Source organism: Ambystoma mexicanum, chromosome 9 (assembly GCF_040938575.1).
Source record: "Ambystoma mexicanum isolate Mex_15411 chromosome 9, UKY_AmexF1_1, whole genome shotgun sequence".
NCBI lineage: Eukaryota > Metazoa > Chordata > Amphibia > Caudata > Ambystomatidae > Ambystoma > Ambystoma mexicanum.
In genome coordinates, this window is record NC_090931.1 from 834,616,533 (window position 1) to 834,638,087 (window position 21,555).

Sequence of the window (21,555 nt, forward strand, 5' to 3'; positions counted from 1 at the left end):
GTACAACATGTGAAAAATCCGGGATGAATCTGCGGTAGAAATTGGCAAAGCCGAGCATGCTTTGTACTCCTTTAACTGAACTTGGTGATGGCCACTTAAGGATTGCGTCCACCTTTCGTGAGTCCATTCGGACTCCCTTTGGGGTCAGGATAAACCCAAGGAATTCAACTTTGTGGCATGAAAAACGCATTTTTCCAGTTTTGCATATAGTTTGTGCTGGCGCAATTTCTCAAGGACTGCTCGGACGTGCTTCACATGGTCAGATTCTGAAGAGGAGTATACTAGAATATCATCGATATATACGACAACACAAACGTCAAGTATTGGAAGGCTGCTGGTGTATTGCACAACCCGAAAGTCATCACCTGGTATTCGAATAACCCATACTTAGTGCGGAAAGCAGTCTTCCATTCGTCGCCTTCTTTTACACGTACCAGATGGTATGCCCCCCGGAGATCTAATTTACTGTATATACAAGTGTCCTTCACTTGGTCTAGTAGTTCAGGGATCAGAGGCAATGGGTATCGGTTCTTAACAGTTATCTGGTTCAATGCACGGTAGTCTATGCACGTTCTGAGGTCACCTTCCTTTTTGGGCACGAATAACAAAGCTGAAGATGCAGGGGACTTGGATGGGCGAATAAAGCCATTGGCAAGGTACTGGTCTAAGTATTGTCGTAGGTGAAGGTTCTCAGGTTCTGTAAGGGCATAGATCCTGCTACAAGGGGGTTGTGCACCGGGCATGAGATCGATTTGACAATCGTACGATCTGTGAGCAGGAAAGGTGTTTGCCCGTTCTTTTTGGAAGACATCCTGGAATTCTTGGTATTCTGGAGGTAGTTGCATGACTGCTGTGGTTACTGTGGCCAGGCCTGCGTTCTGACTTTTCTTTGGGTAACAGGTTTGTGCACAATCCGGGAAGGTTATTCTCTTCTCTCGCCAATCAATACAAGGATTATGTGTTTCCAACCAAGGTATCCCCAGTATTATTTGGAACTGTGGGGCTTTGATTAGATCAAACACAATAGTCTCTCGATGCCCATCCTGACCCAATAGTGTCATCTCTGCGGTGGAATGAGTTACAGGCCCAGAGGCAATTTCAGTTCCGTCGACTGTGGTGATGACATCTGAGGTGGTTTTTCTGCAGAGAGGTAGATTCATCCTGGAAGCCAATTCATAGTCCACATAGTTTCCTATGGCCCCGCTATCAATGTATGCCCTTACTGCGTACATACGCGATGGCTGCCCTGGATCTACGAGGACCATTGGTATGATGAAAAGCGAGGTCTGAGTATCCTTCTTCAAGCTCGGCAAGCAGACGTCTACGCTTGTTGGGCGTGGTTGTTTCCCTAGTCTGACTCCATATGGCTTTTATCAGCAGCTCCTACCACCTTCTTGGGTGGTTTTACAGGGCAATCCCATAGAAAATGCCCAGAAGTTCCACAATATAGACACAATTGCATTTGCCGTCTCCTTTCTCTTTCCTTCTGGGTTAAGGATCCTTTAACCCCTCCGATTTGCATGGGTTCTGAAGCATCTGCTCCTTTGGGGTTAGCGTGGTTTTTTACCAACACCCGATTCTCAAACTTGGCTCGATCAGCCTTTCTGTTCTGAAGTCTGTGATCTAACTGGACCAATAAGTCTATATATTCAGTGCAGGATTGAGGTGGGTTCACGACTTGAGCCAAGACATCCTTGAGTTCTCCTCGAAGCCCTCGATGAAATAACGTGATTCTTTTTACCTCAGGCCATCCAGTTTCCACTATCAACCTATTAAAGGTTGCAATGTAGGATAGAAGGTCCTGGTTACCCTGTCTTAGGGACAAAAGTTTGTTATCCAGGGCCTGTCCTTGGGAGTGCCGGGCAAATAGTCTTTCCATGCTCGTTTGAAAGCCCTGAAAATCCCGAAGAATTGGGTCATCCTGAGTAACTAGTGGAATTGACCAATCAGCTGCACTGCCGCTGAGATATGACAATACAAAGGCTACCTTGGCTTGATCGTTTGGGAAGGCTCCAGGTCTGCATAAAAAGTGCAAGCGGCATTGGTTCATAAACACGGCGAACCTTTTGGGATCTCCGGCAAAGCGTTCGGGTGTAGCTAATGGAATATTTCCTGGTAGGTTTATTTGCACAGGGTTACTCGATAACACAGGAGCTGGATTTCCCCCGGAACCAGGTAGGGGTGCTTGTCCAGCCTGGCTTTGCAATAGTTGCATAGCAAGGTCATCAGTTCGCTCCTTTGACAAAATCAGTTCTCTCCTAAGAGCATTGGTTTCTTGACGGGCGGAATGCACTTCAGCCCTCAGTTCCCCTAGTAATTGGGCCAATTGGTCAGTCTCTGAGGTATCCATAACGCCCGGGTGGGAATTTGTGGATAGGCTTTGCGTTCTGTTACGCTCACCTGGCTCCCACAGAGGCGTCGATCGGAACTGGACAGCTGCGGTCTCCACCAATGTGACGCGTAGGGCCAAGATGACGGACTGGACTGGCCCACCTAGCTTCGTTTGCTTGGCCCGTAGGAATATTCTTCTGCAAATGGAGAAAGGGAATTAACCACCCGTGGAGTTGAGCGTAAATCCCCCCACCCCCGCTGTTCTCCCCACAGATCGCCTTTTATAGTCTCACCTGATGGTTTGAAAAGATGAGCTCTCCATCCTGCATTGAGCTCAGGGGCGCGTTGATAACCAGTTGCTTCACTGGCTCGAAGGAATTGGTGAGTTCCAGAACAATATTGACTCAGAGATTCCTGGCAAGACGCGTAAGTATAAAGTTCGTAAGAGTTCAAATGCCTGACTTTCACTCTTGTCCGATTCCTTGCAGGTTGCAGCCCGACCCTAATGAAGAGTTCCTCGTGGCAACCGATAGTATTCTGATAAGGATTTGTATTTTCCAACACAGTTCGATAAAATAATGTCAATATGTAACCTGTTGCTTTCTCCCTTATTCAGGCGCTGAGAGAAAGTATGAAGTCTTGGGGAATAATACCTCTGGCGGTAAAATCAGGAAAGTCTATTGTGGTGAGGAGGGTTCCCCTTGTTAGTCCCTTTGTTTCACCTTGCTGTCCTTTTGTTTCCCCTTAGGGGCCGGGGCTCGGCAAAGATGCAGTGGAAGCTGCGCCGACCCGTGAAGAGGAATAGTACCCCCGGTGGTAAAATCAGGTAAGTCTATGGGGGGTAACTAATATTCCTCTGTGTATTCCCTTGGCTCACCTTGCTGTTCTTGTCTTCTCCTTAGGTGCCGGAGTGCGGCGGGAACATGCAGGAGGATGCAGTGGAATGTGAAGATGCTGCGAAGGCCGGTGAGTTCAGCGCAGCCCTGCAGCAGGCGAGGCGACGCGCATAAAATAACTTCTTTCTTCCAGCTCGAAGGCACGATGGATCGGGAATTCAGGTAAGGATTAAAGGTATTGCTCTTGTTCTAACCTTTTCTCCTTCTTTCTCCCTTTTTCTAGGAGCTCCAAACTCGAGGCGGGCGTGGCAGAAGGCTGGATGCAGACTTGCACGCACGGTTAGCGTTACGCTGCTGGATGCAGAATAACGCGAAGTGTGTGCTGCTCTTCGGGCGTGGTTTAAATAGCCTCCAAAGTAGTCCCAGGTAAGTATTCCTCCCCAGCCCCGCCCGAGTAAAAAATAGTTCCTAAGTAAAGTAGTCCCTTCCAAGCCTCTTTTGGCTTGGAGCTCTTGCAGCATGGTCTGCATCAGGTAAGTTTGCAGCATGGTGTGCATCAGGTACGTTTTAATCTATGAGCCTGGCACCTATGGCGCCAGGACTGACTCTCCATATGAGCCTGGCGCCACAGGTGCCAGGACTGGACCCAAATAGCCCCTAGCAGGGGTTGTTGGGCTTGCTTAGGATAACTTGATGCCTGCTTCCGGGGTTGCTGGACGTGGTCTGGGTCCCCGGGGGTAGGCATCATGACAGTCCTGGGTTCAAGAGATACATCAAGTATGCAAAATTGCTATACAGGATGCCCTGGTGGAACTAGGCGGTTTGAACATGGCAGATAGAATGATACATGACATGGTATTTGCAGCCTTGTAGTTTATGAAATGTATGATGGTCAGATAGGGCCGCCGCTATGGCCTTCCCTACACCTATGCTTACCATATGGAGTATCTGGACTGGTGTAGGTACAAGGAACAGGGTTTCTTTTATAGCCACTCCTGACATTCCTCTTTGTAGGAATTGTATTTTCACCATTATGCACCGGTGAAATTCATTATGTATTTGAATGAAATTGAATCCAAATATAATTTGAAAAAAAATAACCACAGGGTTTACCATCACAGCTTTCCATCATTGAACTGCATGGCTCCTGAATGCGTTTGGTAAGAATACTTGAGCCTTTCACGAGAGTGCATGACAGACTTGAAGGAAACAAGAAGGCCATCAACTCGATATGCAGGTGGAAGAGGTGGTGCTAGGAAGAAACAGTACTACCTGATCTATCTTATCTGCCTAGTTCCTTGTTCCTCAGATCAGCAAGGTGCTTATTTAGGAGGCATGTGCCTTCCTGATCCAGTGGATGTTCGATGTGTGGGTGGGGTGGTATAGGTAGGATCCTCTGGTCAACCTACCTTGGACCCCTTCACATGGCAAGGCACAACCCCCACTCCTTCAGCCTTCTAGGACAAGCTAGCCTAAAAGCAGTAGCCCTGCCCATCCCCTTGGGGGGTACGAGTGGGGTGGGAGTTAGGACCTTGCAAAGAGAATATTTCTGCACCCACTCCCCTAACGAGACATCCTAAAGCTCCCTCTGCGTACATCCAAAGCTCCAACAAAGGAACAGACAGCTTTCCCTTTCAGGAAAAGTTTTCTTTTCCCCCAAGGAAGGGAGTAGAGGTTTTGCTATAGTCATAACTTTACCCAGGCAGATCAAAGGAGTCATTTCACAAGGCTTGCAGGCGTTTAGTTTACTATGTGGCCTTGTGGACACAGCGCTGTCAGTTGGTGTGTTTCAAAACTCAGACTTTTTAGCATGGTAAACAGTGTTATCAGAGCATTGCTCCATGGCAAGAAATGTTCTTGCTGAGGATAGTGTCTTAATTTTCCCGCACGTACAATGAAAGATAGCGAACAAAGTATTCAGAAGGCTTACCAAGTGTGTTTGCAGCAGTAATTCACACGCTAGAAACAACAAAACCTTTAATCCAGCACGGGCAGAACCAGGGAAGGTCAGTGGAGAGAGCCTTCTATTCAAGATGGTGCACAGGACAGATATAGGCTTTGTCAAGCCCCCTAAGTTGGAAGCAGCCATAGGTGCACTCAAGGAGAATAACCAATCACAGCCCTTACCCAATTCCAAGTCACAGGTGCAGACCTCACAGAACGTCACACCCAGGAGAGGAGGGGACATAGAACGGGATAAAAGCACCCAGACACAGTTGCACGTGGTTGGTTGCAGTAGCAAGACACTTGCATTTGGAGAAGCCTGAGAAGCCTGGAGATCCGAGAGCAGTGGAAAGAGCAGAGAGAGGTGAAATATACTGTATAGGGGACAGCAGTAGAGAGCTGAAGTAGGTATGTGAGCTGAGTGAACAGAAGGAGGTGGGCGTAGTAGGAAAGCCAAAGAAGGAGGTGATAATATCAGAGGGTGAAAGAATACAGGAGAGGTTGGTGAGAATTCAGGGAGTGACATGAGGTGGTAAAATCAGTAAAAGGCTATGTTTCAGGAGGGGGTTTAAGAATCGGATCTAGGAGTGGAAGTCATAAGGAGATGATAGATATCAGGGTGCAGCATGAGGTAATGAAACTCCAGGGAAAGGAGGAGGGGATAACATCAGAGGTTGGAGGTGACACAGGGAAGGTAACATTAGGGGACCGAGTGATGCAAAGCAGATGCAGGAAAGAACACCTCAAGGTGAAGGTGGTAGTGAAGATGGTATGGAGGAGATTATACGTGCAACATTTTGGAAGAAGGGAATACCTTGGACGAGGCAATGATCAGAGGAGGTTGATTGAAGTTAACAACATCATGTAGAGGCCTCTGAACAGATCAGAACACCTCACAAGATAGCAGGAGGGATAGGAACATCAGGAGGCAAAGGAAAGATTGGGGTAAAGAGCGGGAACCCGCTCTTGAATAGCCAGAGCAGGCAGGTTCCGGCATGCTTGGTCAGGCCTAAGCAGGACAAGAAGGTGAGAGGCGCCCCAATCTAAAGGACTCATCTCTGTCTCTCCTGGCCTTCCTCACCTAATGCGTAAATCAGCTGACTTGCCTGTAAAATAGATTCCAGCACCTGATTTTTATTTGGCTCTCATAATCAATCCTTTCATAAAAAATATTGAACCACTATATATAACATTGTCATCCCTCTTGGTCCCAGGCAAATACCTATGACAGTTTAAATCTGGGTTTCAATTTTATTCCATAAATGTTCACGTCTGCCATTATAGCCTGCAAAAAGAATCTCACATAGGAAGCTTATTTTACAATTTAAGTTATCAATGATTTCATAGACATTCAGAAAACACTTATCGGCTCTTGGGGGTTAACAGAGTTTTGGGCAGTTAATGGAGCCTCTTTTTAAGCCAAGGCACACATCTGACATGCAACACCTGTCATGGAAGTTGGTATTGTAAGGGGCCATAATTGCTGCTAAAAGTGTTAGCAGAATCCAGACTGTATGTACTCAGAAGCCTTATTCTCTACTTCATTCTGAACTCACCCATCTTTCTGTTTGAAAGTTTGCCAGATTTTAACATAACCGGAGCATTTGTTTGCCATCCTTTTTTTCTAATCTTTCTTCACCTGCTGGGAGTTCATTACATATATTAGTGGGCAAGAGAGCCTCACGTTCTCATGTTTAATACAAATTAAATACATTATAACGTCTAAACAGTTGTTAGGGATTATTAAGTGCACCGCCTTTAAACAGTCCATTGCTTAATGGGTAGTCTCATGGTGTCATTTCTGATATCAGAAAGCAAACAAGACCCTTTGCAAGACTCATAGATCATTCCACTAGAGTGAAAGAGGATACTGCTGCTTTTCTGAGGAATATCTTTATTGCTCACATTTGCAAAGCAGTTAACTAGATGTCTATATTCACTTTAAGAAGGTGTAACTGTTTAAACTCTCATGCAAGAGCAGACTCTCAAGTAGGACAAAAGACTTGAGAAACATATTTGATAAGAGATTTTGTAAAAGGTTATTGCCTTCAGTTCGAGGGGAGACATATATTTCATGATCTCTTTTTTTTATTTCTCCTCCCTCCATTTCAGAAGATTGCTTGTGGCACAGTTAAATGTTAATGACTATCAGTGATGATCCTATGACAAAGAAGGAAAAGTTACTTATTTTGAATCCTCATTCTTCATCATGGCTCCTGTCAATGAATTCATGAACACCCATTCTTCCTTGCCTTGGTATTAAAGAATTGAGATCAGGCACAGCTGTAAAAGACTGTGATTAATTTCTCCTTACATCTAAAAAAATGAACAGATTCTTACAGTACAGTGCATTCTGGGACCTGGCCGCAGCCTTCTCCCTTACAGTGACAGTGTAATTTTTGCTTTCCTGTCTGTTACTTTGTTTTCCATTCTCTATTTTCGGTGTCCAGACAACTTGTCGAAAAAAAACTGGTCGACTGCAATTTGGTCGACGCAATTTGGTCGAAAACCAAATGGTCGAATTTTTTTTTTTATTTATATATTTATTTTTCGGGTTTTCGTTTAGTTAAAAAAGGGGTTTTTAGAGAAAAAAAAGGGGGTTTGGTTTTCGACCAAATTGGTTCGACCATTTGTCTGGTCGACCAATTTTTTTCGACGAAATGTCTGGCAACCCTATTTTCCCCATGGTGTAGGGGATTGTTTTTAAAATGAATGGCGTGCGTTTGAATCATTGTCAAAAACATTAAGCCAGGTAGGCAATGTGCAGCATGGAATGCATTCGTTTTGTAAACAATAGAGTTTAGTTTAGTTTAGTTTAGTAGAGTTTTATCTCTAATGTGAATAAGCATTCCAGGATCATGCAAATAAGCAGACATAAACAGATATTGAATGTTTCTTCATTCAATATAGATACCCGTGATGTACAAATAGGAACCCTCTCAACCTTGTGCAGTGTACCCCATTACATTCTTTGGATCCTACAGTCACCCTTGCAAACAATTCCTTTGCATGGGTCCCAAAGAGGGGTCCTCTGAAAATTCATGACCTATAGGGCTTGTCTGATCTGCATTTACATATGAAACACTTTGAATTGAAAGACATTTGTCTAGCTTGAAAGCCTTCCTACTTTCCATGCGAGTAGGGTGTGATGGATAATGCCACATCTGTCCTTTAAGGAGCCACCAAATCCAACCATCTTTGCAAGTTGGACCTGTAGATGTGGCTTTTGGCTATAAGTCAAGATGTAGGCCAGTGGCAGCGTCTCTAGTGGGATTTCTCTATATTCATGCCCACCCACTGAGCAGACGCACTCACACACTGCACCAATACGAGTGTCATGCTCAAGCAATCTTCAGAACACTTGGTCAACTGACCTGACTGTCAGTGTTTTTGCCACCTACTAGAACCCAAAAGGTTCTGGTTCTCTGATCTCTTAGAAGAGAATAGCCTAATAGTCTCACTCAACAGAGACATCTGATCCAATACCCATCTCCTCCGTCAGTGATGCTTGGTCCCTGAGGAGCAGACCTACGGTTGACTGCGCCTGTCTCAGAAAATCCATCACCTTTCTACAGTACATAAACATGTAGACCACCTTCTGCTATTGGTCCTTACGGATAGAGATCAATCACTTGCACACTGGATAACATCCTTGTTTACATTTCTGACCTGGCTGGATCTGGAAGGAGACTCATTTCATTCCTATTTTGCTGCAATTGGTAATGCAACAGTGGCCGTCAATCTTCTTCTTCCCGATCTCTTTCCCCAGTTGCTAGCCACATCCTGTTTTGGACTTGAGTTTTAGTGCAGGGTTTTTAGTTCATAGGCCTTTTGAACCCATTACCCAAACCTATTTAAAGTTATTTACCTGGAAGTCAACCTTCTTAAAAGCCATGATTGTTACCAGGTTTATTAGTGAACTGCAGTGTCTGTGTTCTGAAGAGGCTTTCAGAGATTTTCATAAGATTTAGGTAGTACTTTGTACTTACCCATTCTTTCTCCTGGAGTTTCAAGTCAGGAATCTTTACTCTAACCTTCTCACCCAATCCCTCCAGCAATGTAAAGTGAATTCTACACAATTTAGATGTCCATACAGAACTGAGACTTTATCCAGACCTCACTGAGCTGTCGCATTGTCCAGCAGGCTCTTAGTAGCTTTGTGGGTTTATGGGTGCCCTGCCCCTGTAAAGTAAGCTGCTTAAAGACCTTGATTTCCCATTGCATGCTGCCATGCATTCAAGGCTCCTTATTTCAAAATACCGAAGTGCTGCTCTGCAGCTTGTTCCTGTCCCAATGCCTTGCATGAGCGCTATCCCTAATGTATGGAGGAAAGGGGGTCATGGACTAGGAGTACCTGAGTATCCATGGTGAGTAACCTTCATTGTATGAGTTATCCTATAGCAGGGTTAAAAAGCTTGACATTTTGTTTACCCACACATTTTGTGATATTTCACCAACTAGTTAATGAGAATTTAAATCATTGAGTGTCCACTTTCTTAATTGCTTTCAAGTTTGAATTTTTGAAAACAATTATGTTCAGAATGTGTCGGACTACTATCCCTTATAGTAAACCAATCCTTGGTTTGAAGAAGAACACCCTCGTTTTCTTTGTTAATGATACCCGGTAATGCATTTTTGAGAGTGACAATCCGTCCCTATATTTTGTATCTCTATAGTTTATTCCATTAATTCTTACATTTCTGTCCTAGCGACAAAAACATACTAGGACAGATTGCAATTCTACAGAACCTATCCTGGACATGTGACTGCAAAGTTTGAAAAAGGAATAATCATTTTGGCAAAATCCCAACTTAATCTCAGGTGATTTCTTGATTCCCCATCAATTTGATCTGAAATCAAATTAACTCTCCTATATCACTGCCATCTGTATCTCCAGTGCATAATAGAAACATTGGCAGGTGCAAATTCCTTCAAACATACCTCATATAGTGAGCCAGAGGTTCAATGAACATAACACATATTAAAGGTGAGAGGGCATTACCCCCTTCCTTCGCACCCTGTGATTTTGAATCCTTCTAGCACCCCTACATTAACTACAAATCTTGTTTTGGCTATTGGTGATTATGGTTTTCTAAACTTCAATAAGCTTCTTAAGAAAATTGTACTTCTTTAGTACCTGCGGTAAATAGTCCCATTTTATCAAGTGACTTTGGCAGCTATTGGAAGCTCTTTAATGATCCAATTCTTGGTATGTGTGATGGGCTAAGGCTTTCCCTGGAAGGAGCCTTTGTTACTCTTGCCTGTTTTTTTTTAAACTGAACCTTTACCACATACCTTGGGAAATAAATGTAAATCCACATTAAATACAAATATTGGACATTAAAACTCTTGGAGCTCACTTATCTAGGGGTGGTACTAGCTAAGACTATGGGGGGTATGTACGAGGCCAACTACCCCCCTCTCCTTCGGAAAATACAATTAGATCTACAAAGGCAGAGTCCCTTATCGATCTTGGAGTTGGGGAGGATCACAGTTGTAAGAATTGAGGTTTTACCTAAAGTTTTATATTACTTTTTAAGCACTACCCATCCCAGTCCCAAAGTCCTTTTTAAGGTCCCTTAATAAAATGGTGTCCTCCTAGATATGGCAGAAAAAATCTCCCCGGGTGGCCATGAATATTTTGATGCCGTCCAGAAATAGGGGTGGTTTGGGGCTTCCCCATTTCCAGACATACTACGAAGCCGTGCAGATTAGAGTAATGTGGAAATGGTTTTTGGGTGACAGAAAACATGGGTGACACAAGACAGGGCTGTAGCTGGTACGCCCTGTCGGGTCTACTGTGGATAAAGAAAGAGCATAGGCCCCCGGAACTAGGGAAAAGTATGATAGTGGGTCTGGCGGCAAAGGTATGGGATAGGGCTCCAATATCACCAGCTGCATCACTGGTTGTCTGATCCAACTCTCAGAACGGGGCAACGCGCCAACTAACTCCCTTTGAAATCTATATTACAACTCTCTCAGGGTCGAATAACTGGGTATCAGCTCTTTATAGATTCCTCAATGAACGGCCGGCCCAACAAATTGGCAATATCAAAAGAAGGGAGAGAGTACATTGGGCACTACCATAGGCGGAGGAACTTGGGAGTGTCTGTGGGGGAATTTACTGAAATTAGCGCGCTCGATTCAGGTACAGGAAATGTGGTATAAAATTATGTATCACTGGCATTACACCCCGGCCAGGCCAGGCTTCATACAATGTACCGCTTGATTCAACCGACCTGCTGAAGGGGCTGTAATTCTAAGGGAGATTGGAGGCATATTTGGTGGGACTCTCTGGTCCTCCAGCATTTTTGGGAATTAGTAAAAAAGCACCTGAAGAGCATGTTTTCAGGGGTGGATATCTCAGTCAGCCTCCTTCCGATTTAGACTGGTTGCGGAAAGTAAGGCATTTTGTGGCATTGCAGTGGGCAACCTATACGGCTCAAGGGGATCAGGAGTTTTTCAGACAAGATTGGGACAAGATTGGGACAATGTAAGGTCATTTCTACAAGGGGACTATATGCAACAGTGGTGTCTGCACAATTTTAGACTTTGGGACCTATTTTGAACGGCTTCGTGACATATGGAAGATTCTTAATCGGAAGTGTTTCTGTCTGGTGGGGGTAATAGAAGGAAGGGGTGGGTCAAGGGGGGATTTTTGTTTTGTTTGAAAATCAAAAACTCTTGGATCTCATTATTTTATCCCTCCATCGTTTTCCTTTAATGAATGTACCATCCCACTATTGAGATTCCGGCCTGTTTTTAAGGGCTATCTCTATCATTAGTGATATTTGCTCTTGTGAATAAGCAGAAAAGAACCTCTGCCAAACCCCTCTCGCCCCTTGCTGCTTCATTATCAGCTGCCTGTTTGATTTCATCTAATGCTATCCAACTCATTAATTTGTTTTACTGCACATCAGTCATTTTAGGCTGGGTTATCTTTCAGAAATTACTCCATCCTTCATTCTACCTCCTCCCTTGTAGAGGTCTACATAAATAAACAAATAGTGCCTAGTGTTCCCTTTTTGTAGAACTCTTGGCAATGTGTTTCCGTTGATACTATTTACATAAACCCTTTCATATTGTCTTAATGTTATTTTTCCACATGCCTTTGAAGCTTGCATCTTGCCACCTCCACCTCCTTCCAAATCCTGCCTGTCGCCTTTCTCACAAAAATAGCCATTTCCCCTCAGAAATCATTGATAGCCCTCCAACCACTCTATACTCTCCTTTATTAGTATTATCATCGTTTTTCTATCTTTTCACTTGTAAATCTAATAGGAGGTGAGGTAGCCCCTTAGATAGGCTGCAGGCACATCCCATCATATAGCTATACTCTCAATGTTTGCAATGTAATGGCATATTAATATCTGTCTCCTGTCTCATTAATGGACCCTGTATAAAGTGCCTATCAAATGGTAAACCCCTTTCCTTCTTATGTTTTTGTGAGAACACCTTGCTTTTAAATGATCAGTTATCAATTTTGAATCCATGTTGGATGCCATCCTATAACAGAGCACTTCAGCTGGAGAGAACATTAAATCATTGCAAAGTATGGAAATAAAACAAGAACATTCCCCATACTGACAATTCTACCTACCATAAATCATCCAAATAACATTTTTGACTCAGTCTCTTCCTTTCTCACTTTATCCATTGATGCTTTGTTATGGGGCGCTGCTGTATTTCTATGCAATTTATTCAAATTCAGGTCAATTTTCCCACTGAAATCCCTTGCACAAATGTTGGACCTTCAAAGGTTTTTAATGCTAATTGAAACTTTCAGAATGACGGACCATCATCATTATTTGAGCAGCGCAAAAGAGGCCAATTTACCCTTATATTAGCAACCCACAACCCTAAAACTACCCAGGTGCCATAAATGTCCTTAGGCACTTTGTTGATTCCCAGGCTGGTCTATTTACAGCTGCCACTACCACTCTTCTTCCATGTGCAGGAACGTGTGATAAAAGCAGCTTAAAAATACCTTTTTTCAAAAACGTCAATCTCAAAAACATATTGGACAAAGGAGACATGATGAAAGTGTAAATTGTTTGGTGCCCCCACAGCCCCCGACACTGGGAAAGGATATAAACAAAATTGACCTAGCAAAACACATCCACATTCATTCGTTGATTTTTTTTTACATATTATGCCTGCAACTTGCTGTGCCTCATTTCCACATGCAAATCTTTTGCTTTCTTATGTGTGCATATGTTTTGCATCCTTTCCTGGGATTGTTCATCACATTCAGGTTCTACGAGGTGACCTCAGCTACTGCACCATTCCACATACTCTCAATTTCACCCTTTCATATGCCTGCAACTGCGTCCAAACAGTATTATCTGTTTTATCTGCAACATGCTCTTTTCAACTCTAGGGGCATCCTTATGAGTGTGGCGGTCCGGAAACAAGGGTGCCGGTAAGCTTACCGGCACCCGTGTTTCCAGAACGCCACACTGTGAGTCTGCCTGCCGGGGCTGCTGCGCCCGACAGGTCTGACCCTGCCAGGCGTAGCAGCTCCGGTAGGCAGACTCATCACGGAAGTACCAGCACCATAGGTAACTGTGCCAGTGCTTCCGTGAACCCATTCCAAAGGAGTCCTATGGGACTCCACGGGAATGGGGACTAACATTTTCTGGCACATAGCTTCCCAGTCCGCTAGGACTTGTAATGTCCCGGTGGCACTGGGAAGCTAGGTGCCGGAAACAGTGTGACGAGGTCAGCAGCATCTGACCGGTCACACCGGCGGGTTACCCCAACTTCGTAATGAGGCCCCATGTCTCTTCCCCAGAGGCGCAGCCACGGTTGTCTAACAAGTGGGACCTTAAACTAATGTTCTTGGGACTACACCAAGAGGTGCCCGCAGAGTGAAGAGGGTTTGTTCTGCCTGGCTGAATCTGCAGGAGTGACCGAGCGTAGCAAGGGAGCCAGCACCAACACCAAAAATCATTTTGTTAAAATATCACATTTCATAGCAAACATTCTGTGACAAATTAGGTAAAAGGCCACACAGTTTACAATCAGTTGTGTAGTTAACACATGAAAAAAATCCATTAGATGCCAACTCACCAACAATGCACAGGAGCATTTTCCAAAGCATTTTCATGATGACGTTGCCCACTATATGCCAGTATTCTGCCAGTGTAAAAAACGGTTTCATGCTGATTGTGCCCAAACATGTCCAGGCTGGTGCACCTATATATGCCAGTATTCCCACATAAGAAAATACAAATGTTTGCTTTGTCCATAATGCCAGTAATGATACTATAACAAAACATGTTCCTGCTGGCTCTGCCAATATATGCCAGCATCTTCACGCTTACTCCTGTTGGCTTTGTCTTAATGCTAGTAAAGAAAATGCACTGCCAGAGTTAAAAAAACATGTCATTAATGGCTACACAAATGCTCCCTCCCCATATTAAAACAGTCATCATGTTGTATTTGCTCTCTATCACCAGTACAATGCCACATTAAGAAAACATTGCCTTGTGGACTGTACAAATGCCCGCGTCCCTGATGTAAGAGCACTCATCATGTTCCCTTTGACCTTGATACCAGTAAAACATGCCATACCACAGGAAGGTAACTTGTGCTCCTGTTCTCCATGTAAGAACACTCATAATGTTGGCTTCCCCTTAATGCGAGAAACAAAATCCATGCCACAGTATTAAAAGATCCAATAAGAGCCATTGTACTACTGTACCCCAACCCCGCCTCTATGTAATAACACTCATCAGGTTGACTTAGCTTTGTTAAAAAATGCTAGTAAAACATGCCATGCCCCAGGCAAAAAATGTTTATGCTCCCCTGGCTCCCAGCCATGCATGTGTGCGCACACATTCACCCACTCACCCACCTGTCACTCACCCATACAGCTTCTTTGTTGTTCACACTCGCACCCAAAACATTCATACTGCATTCTCATTCACACGCCCCCTTGCACCAATGCACACCATTTACAGAGCATTCATTCATATGCATACGCTTACAGACACCCCCTCGTACACATACATATGCGCACTCACATAGACACCCCCTTGCATGGGTGCACACAAACATACATACATACATACATGCAAACTATTCTCACTCATACGCATGCACACAGACAAAAATGTTGTTTTCCATACCTGTTTCCCTCCAGACTCAAGAAACCGCCGACTCCTCATCTGCCCTATAGGCCACAGGCTCCCATACTCCATGCATGCAGCAACCAGGGAGAGCTTCCTGGTTCCTGACATGCGCGGAGGAGCCACTGAGCGATCCCTTCTGCGATAGTGACATAGTTAAATACCCATACAGCACTGCTGAGCTGGCATTTGGGCATTGACACATTGGGGTGGGCCTGGCCTGCTGAGGCGCTACTCTGTCAGGCCTCTGATGTTCCCCCTTAGACTTTTTCCCTCTGCTCTGCTCTCAAATCCAGTATCCCACACCTTCCCCAAACTAAGGAAAACCCACGTTCTCCTTTGTTGCATTACTAGCAACCTGTTTGGTTAAAATGCTGTCATGCTGGCCATTTGGGGCCCCATAACTCTACATTCCTTTGGCTTGCAATGCTATAATATGTGTATGCAGGAACAATATGCATCTTGTTCACCACACATGGGATTTTTAAAGGGGTGATAGGGTGAGTGCTCCTTATAGTTACCATTAATGATTACAGACTATGGGCTTCATTACGAGTAGGTCAGTACAGGGAAAACAGCTGTAAAGCGGTAGTGATTTGATTACCACAGCATTGCTGCACTGGCCTACTATGAGTTTTGCCAGAAGGGGGTAAGATGTATCTCAAGCAAAAAGCTAGAGGTAAATCTTCCACCTTACCGCCAAATCTTGTTGGATTTACCATGCAAATTACTGCTCGCAGTAAATCTGCTAAAAATCTCCATGGAGTCAGATGGACTCCAAAAATGTGGACCAACACTACCGTGCTAGTGCTTTGACTATTAATCCTACAGTAATGCCACAGGACTGAGTGTCAGTAAAGGTAAACGAATTTGGCAGTAAATCATCAAATGTACTTTCAATTTACCACCAAACTCGTATGAGGCCTTGTGTGACATTAATGGAATGGGTTAGCATTGGGAGTTTTAAGGAAAGTCTATACTTCCGAACCATGTGAGTGTGAGCTACTTTTAACCTATATTGGCAGTCTCTGTTTCATTAAAGGGGAAACAGGAGGTTTCTAAGAGGCTGATGCAATTGCATTTTCCTTTCCAATAGGTTAGGAACTGGAGTGAACTGGCCAAATGGTGCCATTTATTGAATAGCTCTCACTATAAAATGGTGGAGCACTGACATGTATGGTGTGTTCTGGTAGAGTACCGTGGGAGTGTGTGCCAGAGATTCTACAGCCCCTTGGTTTCGTGCAGGACCGTTGGCAGGACAGAAAATTACAAGTGTGTACTGGTTGATTGAGGTGTGCTGGCTGCTTACTTCGGTGGTACCAAGTACGCTGAAGGACAGGTGGATGAGAAAAAAGTTAAAACAGGTACACCCTCATTACAAGTGTGGCAGTCTGGAAACAACGTGCCGGTAATTCTGATTACCGTCACACATTCCGGACTGTCGCACTACGCGAGGGAATGCCGGTAACAACGGTGCCGGCGACAGCATACACTCTGCCACTATTGCCGGTAGAACAGGTAACAGAAACTGGGGGACCCACGTGAAACAGTGCTGGAAATTCCAGCACCACGGAAAGAAGGCAGCATTACAAGCCTGGATTTCCAGGAAACACCGCCATCTGCATCCTAGAGTGGATGCACACGACTGGTATGTACCACATGAGTACACGGAAGGAAACACCAGCACAATCTGACCACGGATAGACAGGCACATGTAATGCACCACAGGTACCAGAATGCATCACTCCCATGTCACAAATCACAGGACATCCTCTGTATGCTCCACCACCACCAACCCATCCCTGGGAGCCAGATCCCACACATGCCCCGACCAGGTTTACCCGTCATGATGATGGATGGGCCGCAAGCGCACAGACCGAGATGCATGTGTCACACATCCACATCACAACATGTATGCACTGCCCAGTCACCTGAACGAGATGGCCCACCGTCCTATGTCCCTCTCCATGCAGGTGATTCCTTCTACCTCTTACTACCATGGCTGATGACCCCTGTGAGAGACATTAATCCATAGAGCCACTAAGAAGCAATGTACAATCGTGCACACATCAGAACAAGGGCAACAATTGAGCAGACCTTTGGACTGTTGAAGGCACGGTTCTGGTGAGGCACTGATGTACAGGCCAGTGAAAGTGGAGAAGATAGTCCTGGCCTGTGCCATGTTGCACAATATGTGCATCCAGTGCAACATTTCCCTACCCCCGGACATGGACATGCCTCCGGCGGACGATGATGATGACAGCGAAGAGGATGCAGCTGCAGACATGCGACTACGTCATCACAGGGATGACTGGGACGGGCGTGCATTCTGCCAGGAATTCATACAGAACTACTTCTAAGCACACAGCACCTGCACATGACCCAGGGCACACACTGCATGAGCATCAGTGCACAAATAAACCTATACACATAATCGGACGTCAATTCATATGCAGAACCATGTGTATTTTAGCATGAACAAACAAGAAACGTGTGGACCACCATGCCCATCCCACCCCAACCTCGAAATACTGCACCGCAAACTACCCCACCCTCCACTACCCCCAACTACCTCCACCCAACTACCCTCCAAATACCCCCCCACAAACCCCCCAACTCAGCCTCAAAAACACACCATCCCAAAAACACCCCCTAGCTAGCAAGAGTGTCACATTCTGTCTGGAATAGGCTCACTGTCATGGCTTCTTTCCACCTGGCCTGCCCTTTTGAGGTGAGCCTGACAGACGCAGGGATATGCGCCTCGGCCTGCTTTGTTGTGAGCTTGCAGGTGTGGTGACAGTTGAATGTGGCTCTGAGCCGGCCATGTTCCAGCCCTCTAGTGCCACCTGCAGGGAAAGGGTCAGGGACTCAGCCAGTGCTTATATGGCCTCATTCCCCCCACCACCCCACACCCACTGTGCGAGCAGGACCGTCGTGCATGTAGACCTTCCCAGGGCACGGGCACAGCGCCGGCCGGTGGCCTGCACACTCTCCCGGATCAAGATGGTCTCCTCCTGCATCAACCTGGCCTCCTCCAGGTGCTGGCACACGAGTCCCACCATCTGCTTATGCCGTTCCTCAATGCGCCGTAGGTGTGCGTCCATGTCTCAGATGCTGGAGATGGGTGGTGGGGGTGAACTGTGGATGTCGGAGGGGCTAAATGAGGGTCGATAGTAGGGGGTGTGTTCCGATGTGCCCTCCGTTGTGTCCCCGCCATCCTGTTCGGCATCATCATCCGTAGACGGGCCCATGTACATGGAAGGCTGGTGTGTGGGTGGTAAAGGCCGTCCTATTGGCGCCTCTGTCAGGTAGCAGGAATTGCCACAGGGACTGCAGGCTGTGCCTCTGTCGGGCCAGCAGGAGTTGCCAAAGGGGGCGTAGGCTGTGCCTCTGTGGGTGCAGGTGGCATGCGCACGGGGACTCTGCCTTCCGTGGCCAGTGCTGCTGTCGCCTTTGCACCGGTTTTGCATGGCGTGGCTCTCCTCCTCTGTGTGCTTGTCTGTGAGGTGCTTGGTCCACATTGTTCGCTGTCAGATGATGTGCCTGTCGGGGTGAGATGGGCATGCCGTTAGTCACCTCTGTGCCATCCTATGGCCTTGCTACATGCAGTTCAGACAGCATGTGACATGATGTTGGTGTATGGTGTCTATAGTTCATGCATTCATAAATCATATGGTGTATATACTCAACTGTTACCAGGCGCCACCAGAAAGGAGGTGTTGGAAAAATGTGGAGATGCGGCCGTACTGGGTCTTGTGTCATTGTAACCGTGCATGTACAGGGAACAATTTCGTGCAGGGGAGGGATGAGTGAGGGTACCAGGACCGGAGAGGGTGTATTGCAGGGAGTGCGGGCCACAGGGCTGGGCATGTGTTGATGGGATCCACAGGGGCAGGTGCATGTGATATGAGTGGGGGAGGGGAGTACAGTGTAAAGGATGGGGTGGGCCAGATTCTTGCTATTCCAGGCAAGGGTGGCCGTGGTCAGGTGCTGGTGAGGGATGCTGGGGGAGACTTGTCAGGGATGGGCTGTCACCAGTGTGACTCATGGGGGACCAGGCCCCAGACAGCCTTGTGTATGAGGCCGGGGGTCTTGCAATTGGACCTTGCGGTCACAGGGAGCATGTGCAGTGATTCCAGGGCTGGATGGAAGTGGTCCTGGGGCCTGGGTCCTAAGTTGAATCATGCAACACTATTTTGGATTTGCATGAGTGGGCAAAGGGAGGTAAGGGCAGAGTGTGGGAAGACTGTTGCTGTTGTCACGCCCAGCGGGGACATGTGCACTGGAGACATTGGGCTTCTGGGGGTATGCAAGGTAAGGGTGGATGCCGTTGAGGTGGTGGTGCTGTAAATCAGACCTCTTGCCATGGCCTGTGATGTGCGGATGCAAGGTGTGGGATGAGTCAGGTGAAACCAATGTCTGTGGGCTCTCAGGGGTGTGTGGGGAGTGGAGGGTGGCCAGGGATTGGGTGGGTTACCGGGCGCAGGCATCATGATGAGGGGCGTCTCTGTCTTGCTGGGATTGAGGCAGGGATCGTCAGCAGAGAACGTTGCATGATTAGCAGTCATTCACTCATGTATGAGGGAGGATGGAGTGGTAGTACGGGATGGGAGTTGGTATGTGGGCAGTGTGTCATCAGCATTACACTGGTAGTGGTGTGCAATGTTGGTGATCGAGTGGGCCAGAGGGGCATGGTAGGTGTTGGGGAGCCATGGCAATTGAATGGTCCCCTGTGGAATGACACAGGTGGGGAGTAAGGTGGAGGCGTGGGAGGGGCACTATTGCACTTGGGGTGTCGTTCTGACACGTAGGCCGTCAACCATGCCAGGGCCAGGCCCATCAGGACAGATTGGATGCGTGCATGCATGTGAGTGGGTCACAGGTGCACTTTGCACATGGTGCCTGCATGCCACCTGGGAGGGGGGTGCCTTGTGTATGTGTTGTCAATGCCTGCATATGTACAGTACTTATGTGGGCATATGTGTGTTTGGATGTTTGGGGGGGGGATGTTTGTGTGCCCTTGCCCATGGTTTGTTGGCCACTGTATGGGTTGGATGTGGTCTTGTGTCATGCAGTTGGGCATGTCTCTGTGTGGTGCACTGCATTTTCTTGCCTGCTGTGTTTGTTTTTGTGAGTCACGTTGTACTCACCGCCCTCTCCAGGTGTCCCTGCTCCAGCCTCTGCTGCTCCGACTCCCTTGATCCCTTTAAGGTACAGCACACTGCTGCACTTCTCCTCCCATGGCATCAGTTTGATAGGTGGGCCTGTCCCACCTCCAGTGGCCAGGGATGCCTTGCGGTGGGTGACAGCGGGTTGCACATTCCCAGGCAGAGGTCATCCCACCGCTTGTGGTAATTGCGTACTATCCACTGTACGGGGCGCACTGTACGGGGCCCAATGCTGACACCTTCTGAGCTACTTGGCAGATGTCATTTTTTCGGCTTTGTGTGCTGCGGGGGTGGTCCTTTCACAAATAGGTCTGTACAATGTTGTACAATGCAATCTGTCGGTATGTTGAGCTGCTGCTCAGTGAAGCGTGGCTTCCACAGCCGTCTCTCAGGGATGCGAGATGCAATGCCTGGTAGTGCAATGCTGGTGCCTGCGTGCCCGGATGGCAACAGGAACTGTGTGATTTTAAGTGGATTATGTTTTCCAAGATGGCTACCGGCAAATGTCTTGTTGCAGCAGTGACGTTTCCGGTGTGGTTGTTGCCAGGCTGCTGTTTCCTTGAGTGACATGCTGTAAACAGTGCCACCGGCATTGTTGATGTCGTTGCCACCAATTTCTGTCATGCCAGTAGCACCGTTACCAGCATGCCGGAACGCGCGTGTCCACGATGTTGAAATGTGCTGGTGATTCTGTGGTTACGGTTGTCTGAATCAGTGCCACCAGATCCACTGAATCACCGGCAAAATACTGTAGCACTTGTAATGAGGGCCAGTATCTTGAACTGCTGTGGCGTGGATATTCGCAGCAAGAATTGCCTGTCATCCGCATGACAGCTGAAGTGGGTCCATAGTCCTACACTTAGACCTAGCCGATCTTCAAAATACATGCGTAACGCTTGCCATGCATGGCTTTGTAACTCCTGTCGGACCCACCGAAAAAGAGACAGTGCTCTTTGGAAGCATCAAACCATGAAGAACAAGGAGTAATTAATGTTGCTGTAACATTTGTTTTAATGATTTATTTTAATACATTGTTATAGCATTTTTATCCAAAGGCAGTGGCACACGAATTAACTGACTTGGCACATGAAAACTATGCTGTTGGAATATAGCGCGTTATAGGGTTAATGTGCATTTACACGG

The 21,555-nt window shown here is 46.4% G+C and overlaps 1 protein-coding gene across 21 annotated transcripts in view; it reads left to right on the top strand.

Moving 5' to 3' along the window:
* The window catches only part of UNC80 (unc-80 homolog, NALCN channel complex subunit), a 3,486,058-nt gene that overhangs the window by 993,722 nt on the left and 2,470,781 nt on the right, over window positions 1–21,555 (top strand). The gene's annotated exons all lie outside the window — the stretch shown is intronic.